General features: G+C 42.3%; 1 protein-coding gene across 1 annotated transcript in view; it reads right to left on the bottom strand.

Annotated features, from left to right (window-relative positions):
• PALS2 (protein associated with LIN7 2, MAGUK p55 family member) overlaps positions 1-12234 on the bottom strand; it is a 124124-nt gene extending 111890 nt beyond the window's left edge. Inside the window, exon 1 of the mRNA XM_064290081.1 lies at positions 12121-12234. The gene's annotated coding sequence lies outside the window, so the exon portion shown is untranslated. The remainder of the gene's footprint in view (positions 1-12120) is intronic.
• Between the last annotated feature and the right edge of the window lie 1235 nt (positions 12235-13469).

The raw sequence follows: 13469 nt of genomic DNA, 5'->3' as shown, positions 1-13469 counted from the left end.
TACAAGTTATTCAAATGAGTTGCAACAGGTAGGAATATTCCCAGTACATCAGAGAATCATGATTTTTTTTCGGGGGGAGGGTACAAAATATGATTTCTATATATTGATATAGATGTATATATATATACATATACATACAATTTGATAACAAGACTACAAGACCATAGGAATTGTAATTGTTCTTTATATGAAAATCAAGCTGAATACTTTGGAAAGACTCAAAGAAAGCAAGTGGCAAAGCAAAGGTAAACAAAACAAAAAGCCAAACTGCTATATAATGAAGCATAAGCATGACAATTGTAAACAACTGAGGCATCATAAAGACAGGAAGGATCCTATACTCAAATTAGTTTTCACAAACTTTTAAGTTTTCACTCTACTTATAAAATTAAAGCTAGTAATCAGTGATAATGCACTAGTTTATACAAGAAAGGTGACCCAGGGCTCCACTCCAAAGACCCATATTCAAAGAAAAGATTAGCATATGCATGTACACCTATATTTTTTAAGTACAAATATATTACTTAAGGTATGTATGAATCACTTTTTAATGACTCCTAAATTTAATCAATTTTAATCAACCAAAAACTAGGAGAAGTCCTGATCAAATCAAAGGGTTTTTACTCATGATACATGCTGATATAGGCATAATTTTTTTCTACAATGATACACAAGAAAATGTTGGCAATGGTTACCTTTAGAGCAGGGTTGCTCAGCCGCGGCACTGTTGGCATTTTGGGCTGGATGATGCTTTGTCGTGGGGACCTTCCTGGGCACTGTTCGCAGCATCCATGACCTCCACCCACTAGATGCCAGTAGCAACCCCTTCCCATCCAAAAGTGTCTTCAGTTATTGCCAATGTCCCCAGGGGAAAGGGGACAGCAAAATTGTTGCTGGTTAAGAAACACTGATTTAGAAAGAGAGGAATGAGGAGGAGGTAAAAAGACAACTTCTACCACCACCTTCCTTTTCTAAGCCATTTGAATTCAGTATCATTGTGGCACAAGGTTGCTGTGAGTCTGAATCGACTTGAGGGCAAAATGGGTTTGCTCTAGGTTTTTTTCTTTTTTTGATGGTAGGCTTAATTAACCACTACCCCTCCCCCCAAAACAAAAAGATATCCAAGTCCTAATCCCTGGAATCTATGAATGTTGTTTAGAAAAAAGGTCTTATGGATGTGATTGTATTAACGACCTTGTGATAGGGAGATTATACTGGGTCAGGTGGGCCCTAAATGCCATCACAAGTGTCCTTAGAAGAGACAGGCAGATTTCTGACACACACACACACACACACGCATGCAAGAAAGACATGAGTTGATGGAGCAGAGAGATGCTTGTGGAGGTGCGAGCCTGGCTAAAGTAGAGACCATGGAGAGACAGACCAAGTTCTAAAAGATATAGGGCCCTAAAAGCTACACTGGTTTAGTTAATAAATAAAATATTCCATAGGATGTATTATTCTACATCCAAATAGTAGCTATTGGGGACTTAAAAAAACAAAAATATATTCCTGTCTCACACCTACTAATCAGAATCCTTCAGTGCAAGATAACTCCAAGGATTCTGATACCCTCTTAGGTGGAGAACCTCTATACCTATACTCACTTCCTGGTAAAAATGATCTACAGAATAAAATATCATAAACTATAAATTGTATCCTTGATGTATGCCTTCAACTAAATCACTTTAGCATTTCCTAGGTTAAAACATCTCCCAAGATGTAGTCCCTCTGGGTTCCACCAAAAAAATTTCCGGAAACTAATCCCTTACCCTTCACTTTTCCCTTCCTAAGTATATGGTCCTTGGTTACCTTAGAAAAGCACCTTGCTCACACTTTCTCACAAACATGTCTAGAACATTCCTAGCATCTTTAACTGCCCTCCCCCATCTTTTCACAACATTTATCCAACCCAAATGAGATCTAACAGTATCTTACAAAACAAAGGAACCTGGTAAAAGTAAAGTCCCACTAATATACTACATAATAAGTCAGAACTTATAAAAACTGCTCTGCTGCCCATTTATTCTAACTTGACTGCATTTACCAAGTGAAATTGTCAATCACTCTTTACAAAAGATTTCTTCTAAAAGCATACAATTATGAACTGGCTGTACAGAAAGCCAATAAGCTAAGTACATTCAATTCCATCTTCACTTAGTGCTAGCTACTAAGTAGCTAACAAAGTGCTAGGCTCTGTGAAGGATACAAAGTATACAGAAATATCAGTGAGTCAGAAACAACTTCACCAATACTAGGGCAGAAGAAAAGGGGATCTGGGAAGGGGAACTAGATATGATCCTAAAAAGAATGGTGGCAGGGGCAGGGAGGGACTGCTGGCTTTACCCTAAACTGGATTTGTTTCATGACTAAAGCCTAAAACAAAGCCATACAAGTTAGTGTTCAGATAAATAAGGTATACATTAGTTCTTCCTCCTCTCCAACAAACACCTTTATCAATGTATACATATTCCCAGCTATTTTTATTTACCTAATGCTTCCACTCACAACCCCATAGGACAGAGTAGAACTGCTCCATAGGGTTTCCAAGGAGTAGCTGGTGGATTCCAAGGCTGACCTTTTGGTTAGCAGCCAAGTGCTTAACCACTGCACCGCCAGGGCTCACTTGCTCTCCCTCACGCTTCCTCTCTCCTCTCTCTCATATGATTAAATATGATAAGTGTGCAAAGTACATGGACTACAGTGAGTGATCAATAAATGTTGGCTATTATCCATATGCCTTTGAAATCAGATGACAAAGGTGGTTGTCTAATCTACATAGCTGAATTCCTTTTTCTATCTGTAAAATGGGATACAACAGGGTTCTAGAGCTGAGTATAGATCTCAATAGTTTTGGAATACTAATGGAAAAACATGGAAGGGAGGTGCGAAGGACAGACTAACCTTTTTTTTTTTTTTAACTTCAAAGACTTTATCTTATTCACAACGAAGGCAGTCTTTTATTTTACTTCACCAACTAATTTAGCTGATCATTGTCTTAAATCTTAACACTTACGAAAAGGATTTCTGTTTTTCCTTTGCATTACCAGAAGGCCCATTAAAAAGACTTTCCCAAAACATTGTTTTCAAAGTAAATATCCAGGTACGCTCTCTCCAGCCATTTTCTTTTCTTTTTTTTTTTTTTTTTAATGCTTTAAGTGATAGTTTACAGTTTAAGTTAGTTTCTAATACAAAAATTTATACACACATTATTATGCGACCCTAGTTGCTCTCTCTACAATGTGACAGCACTCTCCTCCTTTCTATGCTATGTTTCCTGCGTCCATTCAACGAGCTCCTGTCCCTTTCTGCCTTCTCATCTCACCTCCGGACAGGAGCTGCCAATTTGGTCTCATGTATCTACTTACGCTAAGATGCACCCTCTTTACAAGTATCATTTAATGTCTTATAGTTCAGTCTAATCTTTGTGTGAAGAGTTGGCTTTGGGAATGGTTTTAGTTTTGGGCTAACAGAGAGTCCAGAGGCCATGTCCTCCGTGGTCCCCCCAGTCTCAGACAGACCATTAAGTCTAATCTTTTTACTAGAATTTGAGTTCTGCATCCCACTTTTCTCCTGCTCTGTCAGGGACTCTCTACTGTGTTCCCTGTCAGGGCTGTCACTGGTGGTAGCCAGGTACCATCTAGTTCTGGTCTCAGGCTGATAAGAGTCTCTGGTTTATGTGGCCCTGTCTCTTGGGCTCATACTTTCCTAGTGTCTTTGGTGTTTTTCATTCTCCTTTGCGCCAGATGAGTTGAGACCAATTGATGCATCTTAGATGACCACTTGCTAGCTTTTAAGACCCGACACCACTCACTACAGTGGGATACATAACATTTTCTTTTAATAAACTTTGTTATGCCAATTGACCTAGATGTCCCCTGAAACCATGGTTCCCAGATCCCCGCCCTGCTATTCTGTCCCTCAAAGTGTTTGCTTGTACTCAGGAAACTTCTTACCTTTTGGTTTAGTCCAGTTGTGCTGACTTCCCCTGTATTGTATGTTGCTCTTCCTTTCACCTAAAATAGTTCTTGTCTACTATCTAGTTAGTGAATACCACTCGCCCTCCCTCCCAACCCTTGTAACCACCAAAGAATGTTTTCTTCTGTGTTTAAACCCTTTCTTAAGTTCTTACAATAGTGGTCTTATACAATATTTGTCCTTTTGCAACTGACTAATTTCACTTAGCATAATGCCATCCAGATTTATCCATGTTATGAGATGTTCCACAGACTCATACTAAAAAAAAAAAAAAAAAATTTTTTTTTTTTTTTAGTAGTTCTTTATCACTACTTAGTATCCCATTGTGTGAATATACCATAATTTGTCTATCCATTCGTCCATTGATGGTACCTAGGTTGTTTCCATCTTTTTGTTATTGTGAACAGTGCTGCAGTGAACATGGGTGCGCATATATCTATTCATGTGAGAGCTCTTATTTCTCTAGGATATACGCTAAGGAGTGGGATTGCTGGACCGTATGGTACTTCTATTTCCAGATTTTTAAGGAAGTGCCAAATCAATTTCCAAAGTGGTTGTAACATTTTACGTTCCCACGAACAGTTTTAAGTGTTCCAGTCTCTCCACAACATCTCCAACATCTATTATTTTTTGTTTTTTTGATTAAGGCTAGCCTTGTTGGGGCGAGATGGTATTTCACTGTAGTTCTGATTTGCATTTCTCTAATGGCTAATGATCATGAGCATTTCCTCACATATCTGGTAGCTGCCTGAATGTCTGCTTTGATGAAGTACCTGTTCATATCCTTTGCCCATTTTTTAATTGGGTTGTCTTTTTTGCTGTTGAGGTTTTGCAGTATCTTGTAGATTTTAGAGATGAGATGCTAATTGGATTTGTTGTAGCCAAAATTTTTTTCCCAGTCTGCAGGTTGTCTTTTTACACTTTCGGCTAAGCCTTTGGATGAGCATAAGTGTTTGATTTTTAGGAGCTCCCAGTTATCTAGTTTCTCTTCTGGTGTTTGTATATTGTTAGTAAAGTTTTGTATTCTGTTTATACCATGTATTAGGACTCCTAGCATTGTCCCTATTTTTTCTTCTGTGATTTTTATCATTTTAGATTTTGTAATTAGGTCTTTGATCCATTTTGAGTCAGTTTTTGTGCATGGTGTGAGGTATGGGTCTTACTTCATTTTTCTGCAGATGGATATCCAGCTACACCAGCACCATGTGGTAAACAGACTGCCTTTTCCCCAGTTAATGGACTTTGGGCCTTTGTCAAATATCAGCTCCTCATAGGTGGATACATTTATGTCCAGATTCTCAGTTCTGTTCCACTGGTCTATGTATCTGTTGTTGTACCAGTAACAGCCTGTTTTGCCTACATTGTGGTATAACAGGTTCTAAAATCAGGTAGTGTGAGGCCTCCCACTTTGTTCTTTTTCGGTAATGATTTACTTATTGGGGCCTCTTCCCTTTCCATATGGTGATTTGTTTTTCCATCTCATTAAAAAAAGCCATTGGAATTTGAATGGGATTGCACTGTACCTGCAGATTGCTTCATATCAAATATCTTTTTTCACCAACAAAACAGCAACTATACACATGAACCTCGCCAGACGGGATACACAAGAATCAAATCAACTACATCTGTGGAAAGAGATGATGGAAAATCTCAATAACATCAATTAGACAAGGCCAGGGGCCGACTGGAACAGACTATCAAGTTCAAGTTGAAGCTTAAGAAAATTAGAACAAGTCCACGAGAGCCAAAGTAGGGCTCAAAAACCATCTCGAGAATAGATTTGACTCATTAAACACTTGTGACCAAAGATCAGATGACATCAAGAACATCATATGTGAGGAAGGCAAGAAATCATTAAAAATACAAAAAAGAAGGAAAAGACCAAATTGGATGTCAGAAGAGACTCTGAAACTTTTTCTTGAATGTAGAGTAGCTAAAGTGAAAGGAAAAAATGAAGTAAAAGAGCTGAACAGAAGATTTCAACAGGCAGCTCAAGAAGACAAAGTATTATAGTGAAATGTGCAAATACCGAGAGTTAGAAAACCAAAAGGGATGTATAAACTCAGCATTTCTCAGGCTGAAAAAACTGAAGAAAAAATACCAATTGAAATGTTTCAACAAACAGATGCAGTGCTGGAAGTGCTCACTCATCATCAATGGGAGAGATCAATATTTGTACCCATTCCAAAGAAAGGTGACCTAACATAATGAGGGAATTGTCAGACAATTATCATTAATGTCACACACAAGTAAAATTTTGCTGAAGATCATTCAAAAGTGGTTGCAGCAGTACATCAACAGGGAACTGCCAGAAATTCAAACTGGATTCAGAAGAGGACATGGAACACAGGATATCGCTGCTGTCAGATGGATCTCAGCTGAATACAGAGAATACCAGAAAGATGTTTACCTGTGTTTTACTGACTATGCAAAGGCATTCGACCATGTGGATCATAATAAATTACTGATAAGATTACAAAGAATGAGAACTCCAGAACACTTAATTGTGGAACCTGTGCATAGACAAAGCAGCAGCTGTTCGAACAGAACGAGGGGATACTGCCTGGTTTAAAATCAGGAAAGGTGTATGCCAGGGTTGTATCCTTTCAACATATTTATTCGATCTGTATGCTAAGCAAATAATCCAAGAAACTGGACTACATGAAGAAGAACTGGGCATCAAGATTGAAGACAGACTCATTAACAACCTGTAATATGCAGATGGCACAACCTTGCTTCCTAAAAGTGAAAAAAAAAAAAATTTTTTTTTTGAAAGGACTTAAAACACTTATTGATGAAGATCAAAGACTACAGCCTTCAGTGGGGATTACACTTTAACATAAAGAAAACAAAAATCCTCACAACTGGACCAATAAGCAACATCATGATAAACAGAGAAAAAATTGAAGTTGTCAAGGATTCCATCGATTCCACAATCAAGGTCTTTGGAAGCAGCAGTCAAGAAATCAAACGACACAATGCACTGGGTAAATCTGCTGCTTTAAAGTGTTCAAAAGCAAAGATGTCACCTTAAAGACTAAGGTGTTCCCAACCCAAGCCATTGTGTTTTCGATTGCCTCACATGCACGTGAAAGATGGACAATGAATAAGGAAGACCAAAGAAGAACTGATGCCTTTGAATTATGGTGCTGGCAAAGAATATTGAATATGCCATGAACTGCCAGAAGAAGGAACAAACTTGTCTTGGAAGAAGTACAGCCAGAATGCTCCTTAGAAGCAAGGATGGCGAAACTTCATCTCATTTACTCTGAATATTTTATCAGGAGGGACCAGTCCCTGGAGAAGGACGTCATGCCTGGTAAAGTAGCCGGTCAGTGAAAAAGAGGAAGACTCTCAAGGAGATGGACTGACACAGTGGCTGCAACGATGGGCTCAAGCTTAACAACAATTTTAAGGATGGCTCAGGACAAGGCAGAGTTTCATTCTGTCATACAGAGGGTTACTTGAATTGAAATTGACTCAACGACACCTAAAACAACATCAACATGTTCCCGAAATGGGTCTAAGTCTCTAAAAGGTAGCATTAAACAAGAGGGATAAGGTCACTGTTCTTATGGGGTTTACATTCTAGTGAGAGTAGCCAGATAATAAAACAATTAAAAAATATAATTTCATACAGTGATAGTTTACGGAAAATTAAAAAGGTAATGGGATAGAGGAGAACAAGGACAGTAACATTCTGGAAGGGTGGTTAGATAGTAATACCTGTCTGAGAAGGTACTATTTGAATTGAGACCTGAAATGATGAAAAGGAGACAGTTGCATAATGATTTAGGAAGAGAGTTCCAGACAGAGGAAAAAAGAATCGCAAAAGCCCTAAGTCAGAAATAAGCCATGGCATTTCTGAGGGACTAAAAGAAGGGCAATGTGGATAGAGTGTAGTGAATGAGGTGGACGGTAAAAACATGGTAAAGGAATGTCTACAAGGGAAAGATATAACTTGGTGATGTAAAGGTCAGATCATGTAGTAGGTGGCTGTAAGGCTTTGAAAATAAGTAAGCTTTATGAAAACTCACTATATTTGTCTTTAATTCTCATTCTGCCTTGAATCAATGATAACTTTAACAGAAGAGCCTTTAAAAAGTACCATTCCCCTAAGTATTTAACATAATCCTGAGGCTAGACAGGAATGAACATTTTCCTAAGTAGAAAACATCTCTTCTGATAGATTGTTTTTTCTTTTATTTTAAATAATTATTAGGACAAAAGCAAAGCCATCTTAAAGGAAAGGAGGCAAACAATCCAGGGGGATAGAAAGATAAGAGACTACCCCAAATCCTGTCCCGTTTATCATTCTGTGAATGAATTCAGTATGAGGAAGACTGCAAAGGTCTTTGAATTATTCTATAAAAAGGTAATGAAAACTTAAGTTCTCTCTGGCTGCAAACGTAACATATTTTGTTTAGTGAGTTCACTATTACTGAAATCAGACACTAATAAGGTAAACTATTTTCAGAAGAGAAAAAGTGGAAACGAAGCTCTTCTGACTTCAGTGTTGCTGTGAGTCGGAATCCAAGTGACAGCACACAACAACATCAAGAATAGCCAGCTAATGGGCAACAAAGTTGTGAGGCTGTAATCTTCTTACTGTGATAAACGAAGAACTTCCTCCATGTAGTGAAATGAATACTAAAATTAGGGACAAAGGATGCTTTGCCTCAGTATTTCCTTCTCTGAAAGTGTATTAACATAGGAGGCCAACCTGTTAAGAGAGGTTTGAGTAGAGTATATATACACCTCATGGAAGAGTGGTGGTATCTCCAGGTCCTCCCAGATAACTAGTCTGTGTACACTAAGCAAGTAACTAAAACCTAAGATTAAAAAAAAAAAAAAAGATTAATACTAGTCAGGAAAGTCAGATCTTTGAAACTATAATGTATTCATGCATCTTATCTTTCACCATGTTAGAGATGTATTTGGTTAGCCCACTTAATAAAAATAGCAGACTAAAATGTAGACTGTTTAACACAGTCTATAAAGAGAAGCACTTTGTGAATGTGGTGTGAGTTAAAGAAATAAAAACCATTAGACACCTTGATCAAGACTTGATTCTGAGTGCATCGTCCTCAACACATTTCCAGCAGTTGGCAAAGTGCCCAGAGATGGCTAGCAGCAGTGTATGGGAACAAGGATATGTCAACCTAAATTGTCAAGTCTCCCTCCAGTGGTCATGTACAGGTAACAGGAACAGCGAGATCATTGCAGCGTCGGTGAGACTGACCAAAAACTCTCCAAGCAAATACAGATCACCACAACTAAGAAATAAAATCTTTAATTCAATATTAGCACCATATCTGTAGAGAGATAGCTTGTGCCTACCTGCTCTTATGACATTCACAAGTGTGAAAACTATTTTTGGAAGGAAAGAACCTACAGGTAAAACCACACGAGAATACCTTTTCTTAGTATAGTTCTTTTTTAGGAAGAGCTGGCCATACCATATCCTCAGTCAGCCCAGTATTCGTTTTATCATTCTTCTAAAGTAAGTATCAGAACACCCCTTGTATGTTAATTACACTTACCTAGAGTTTTGATACAGTTTGGTCACTAATCAAATCAATCATGTTGCAAAGGAAGAATTATCAGCATTATATACCTAATGTCTAATTTACAAAATACTTTTTCAAAAATCACCTACATTACAGTAATGATATCAAAAGTATAGATGGGTCCTCTTGCCTCTTTCAACATTTACTTTTTTGGTGTTTTTACAACTACATAACCTTTGACTAACACTAGTCCTGTATTATTTGCAAATCTCTTAGCACTAATTTGCTGGTGCTACTTACTCTTAACAAACTTAGATGTCCAAAATGTGAAAGGCATTTTATTAAAATATCTGTTGTCTTCCGCTAACCATTCATTATTAAATGGTAAAGTATATAAACGGATGGTAGATACTCAAGCAACTACAATTTTAAAACACCTTTTCAAAAGGTAACACATACACAGTCTCACAATTATGATTTTCTTGGTTATCTGAAGGCAAAAAGAGGGAAGGAGGGAAGAAAGAAGGAGGAAGGTGGGAGAGGAAGGCGAGAAGCAGGCTGTGTAGCCTGGAACAATTTCAGCCTGAAATTAGACTAAGGAAAGAAAAAAAAAAGCAAACTGCTCCCTCAAATGTTTAAGAAAAATATGATTCATTTTTTTAAATCCAACAGTTGGCATAAAGAACAAAAAAAATCATCTGTATCATATACCAGACTTAATTATGCACCTTAATTTTTCCAGTGTTGATTTAATCTAGAATATAAAGTAATTCATTTTGACATTCCAGGTGGAAAAGGGATCGAGTGATATCACTTAGAAAAGGACAGACACACACAAACACACACACACCCCTGAGTGTTTCAAAAAGAGATTTAGTGTACAGTTTCTACTGGGCAAAACAGTGAAATTAAAAGTGCTATCCTTTGTATATTATGTAACCCTTTTATTCTAGAATAAACAGGAACCTGAAAGAGTAACATATTATTCAAACATGTATTTAGGAAACCCTGGTGGGTAGTGGTTAAGTGACACGGCTGCTAACCAAAGAGTCCGCAGTTCAAATCCGCCAGGCGCTCCTTGGAAACTCTTATGCGGCAGTTCCACTCTGTCCTATAGGGTCACTATGTGTCTGAATTGACCCGACGGAAACGGGTTTTTTATACGTATTTAAATATATGACAGATTTAAGGTAGAAATGACCTCAAAATGTCACAACCCATAAAAGTTCTTTGTTTACTGTAATAAGGCCTCACAAGACACTCCTATGAGGCCCAACACCTTATAACTGCACACCCCCAAAATAAGTAAAATCACTTGAGGTTCAGTTGTTAACACCTATATAACAAAACTATCTCCGCATTCGTAACACTATATCACCTCGTCTAACAAATACAACATAGAGAAGTTTCCAAAGGACCGTTTGAATGATTTCACGTAAAGAAATGGCTGCGAAATCATACTCCATTCAACAGCATTTTAACGCACCTCAAATGTTCTCGGAACCATTATTACAACACCAATTCAGGAAGCATAAAGTAAAATGCCAAGAATCCCCAAAGGCGCAGGCAAGGGTAAAACGTGGCTAGCTTGGCCTTAACAGGCTGTTTATAAGTAATGCGGAGAATTTTCTGAGCCTTCCCATCAGTCCTCAATTCCTTCCTAGTCCACCCCTACACCCTGGACACACGCACCCAAATGCACACCCCAACCGATATGTTTAATGGATGTAATCTAGAGCTGTAACCCTAGGAGCTGGTAGGATATACTAAACTCCCAATAAAGTGTTAAAAAGTCCTTCAGCAAAAAATACCCACCAACCAATCCACATGCTTGTCATCACACTGTAGGATCCCTCAATCAACTCTCCGGGCCTCCACCCACCTCGCTCCCCCACCCTCCAAAAAAAGAAAAGCCCCGGCACCTTTCTGGTTCCACATAAACGTACCCAGGCTGGTAAAGCACTGCCTTAGCAGCGAACGCCCCCGGAGCAGCGTGTGCTCGGCCCACAGCTACTTTGGCCAAAGAACTGGAGTCCCATGCCTCGGAAGTAGCAGCAGTAGTTGCAGAAACCCTCTTCCCCCAGGAACTCGGAGCTCGGGAGAAAGCCAGAAGCCAGCGAAATCGCCCCTTCCCGGGTCTGACCCCGAAGGTGTCAGTCACAGCAACACCGCCCCCAGCGCGGCTCACCATTCACGCTTTAACGCTACTCCCGCCGCAGAGGGGTCCGCGCCCGAGCGCTGCGTCGGAAGGGGGCCCCTGGCGCCCCCAGCTGGGGCAGCCGCCGGGGCCCTGGGACCGCGCAGGGGGCGCGCGGCACGGCGCTCGGCAGCATGGGCCAGACACGTTGCCGCGCTCCGGCCCGCCCGCCCGCAGACCGGGAGTAGAGGGCCCCTTCCACGCGGGCCGGGCCCAGGGCGACGGGCACGCCCGGCCACCCGCCCCGCCGCCCCGGCCGCCGGACCCCGTCCCGTCGAAGCCCAGGTGCCGAGGGGGCGGGGCGGGCCGGGGTCCCCGCGTGGCGCGCGGCGACGAGCAACAGGACACCTCCCCCAGCCCGGCCCGCCCCGGCGCACGGCGGCTCCCGCGCGGCGAGACCGTTACGCGAGCGGCTTGGGGGCCCCGGCAACTCACCGGCTCGCACCTCGGCCGCCTCCGCGCCGCCGCCGCTCCCTTCGCCCGCCGCTGCTGGTCTCGCTCAGCCGCAGGCGCTGCCGAGCAGCCCCATCTACAAACTCGGGGCTCGTAGTTGGGAATTGGAAATGCGTCTCTCACTCCCCTCCTCCGCCCGCTCCCTCCGCCCCTTTCCTCGCTCCCCACTCCGCCTCGGCCCCGGTCGCCGCCGCCACCGCCACCACCGCGCGCGCGGCCAGCTCCCCTCCGCCGCCCTCCTCCGCCCGCCGCTGCCGGGGCGCGCTCCCTCCCGGCCTCGCGCGTGCGCCGGACGCCGGGGAGCGCGCGCTGGGCGCGAGGAGGCGCCGCCGCTGCTGGGAAACCGGCCCCGCCCCTCGGTCCGCGGCGCGGCGGCCAGGTGGAGCCCCCTCCGAGCGCCCGCAGACGGCGCCCTCGGGCGGGCCTGACGGTGCCACCAGCGCCCGTCGGCCTCCCTTGGGTCTTCCTGGTCCCGGCCCGCAGGGCCGCTTCCGCCCTGCGCCCGCGACAGGGCATTTCACACCCAATCAACGCCGGGGCTTCCAGGCTGAAATCGCCGCTGTCATTCAGCAGTCACCGGTGGACAAGACGCTGCAGGGGGCCTAGAAGAGGCTGCTCCCTTGCCCTCTCAGAGTTTACATTCAAAGAACCCGGTCGTGGACACAAAGGATAAATAGACTCGAAGAAAAGCCTCTGGAAAATCCACTCGCGCGCGCACGCGCGCGGCACACACACACACAGAGGTTCTGATTTGTATTTGTCAGGTTCTACAGCGCCGACTTGCTGTGTCGTTCATGAATTTTCTCCCAAAGCCCCAGCCGGGGACTGATTCACACACGAGGAAATAGACGGACACTAGCTCTGTTCATAGCTCCGAGTCTCCGTGGAAGTCCCTGACTCCTTTTGGCCGGACTCTCCCCAGACACCAGTTGTTCGGCTCCTCCCAAACATCTGGCTTTCCCAGACCTGTTAGTGGGGAAGGTCCGATTCCAATATGCCATCCAATGCGCAGCTCAGCCTCTTCCGAACTGCGTGGCGCAGGGTGAACTGTGATGAGTGCCCGGGTATGCAGATGACACATTCTGACAGAAGTGCAGATTTAATTTTTCAGTTGAGAGGAATTGAGCAGTACACTGCAGCAGAGGCCTCTGGTTAGAAAAAACAAAGCAAGGCAGTCAGAGAACTTCCGTCCTCCTTAACAACTAAATCCCAAAAGACCGCTGTGAACCTTCAGACCGAGATGACTCGGAAAAGCTGTTGTGCTCATCCTTAAATTGAAGAAAACTACTTGTATAGTATTTCAATTTTACAAAATGTTTACTGCAGTCTGG

Source organism: Loxodonta africana, chromosome 8 (genome assembly GCF_030014295.1).
Source record: "Loxodonta africana isolate mLoxAfr1 chromosome 8, mLoxAfr1.hap2, whole genome shotgun sequence".
Classification (NCBI taxonomy): domain Eukaryota; kingdom Metazoa; phylum Chordata; class Mammalia; order Proboscidea; family Elephantidae; genus Loxodonta; species Loxodonta africana.
The sequence above is the reverse complement of the archived record's forward strand: the minus strand, read 5'-3'. Positions and strand labels throughout refer to the sequence as shown.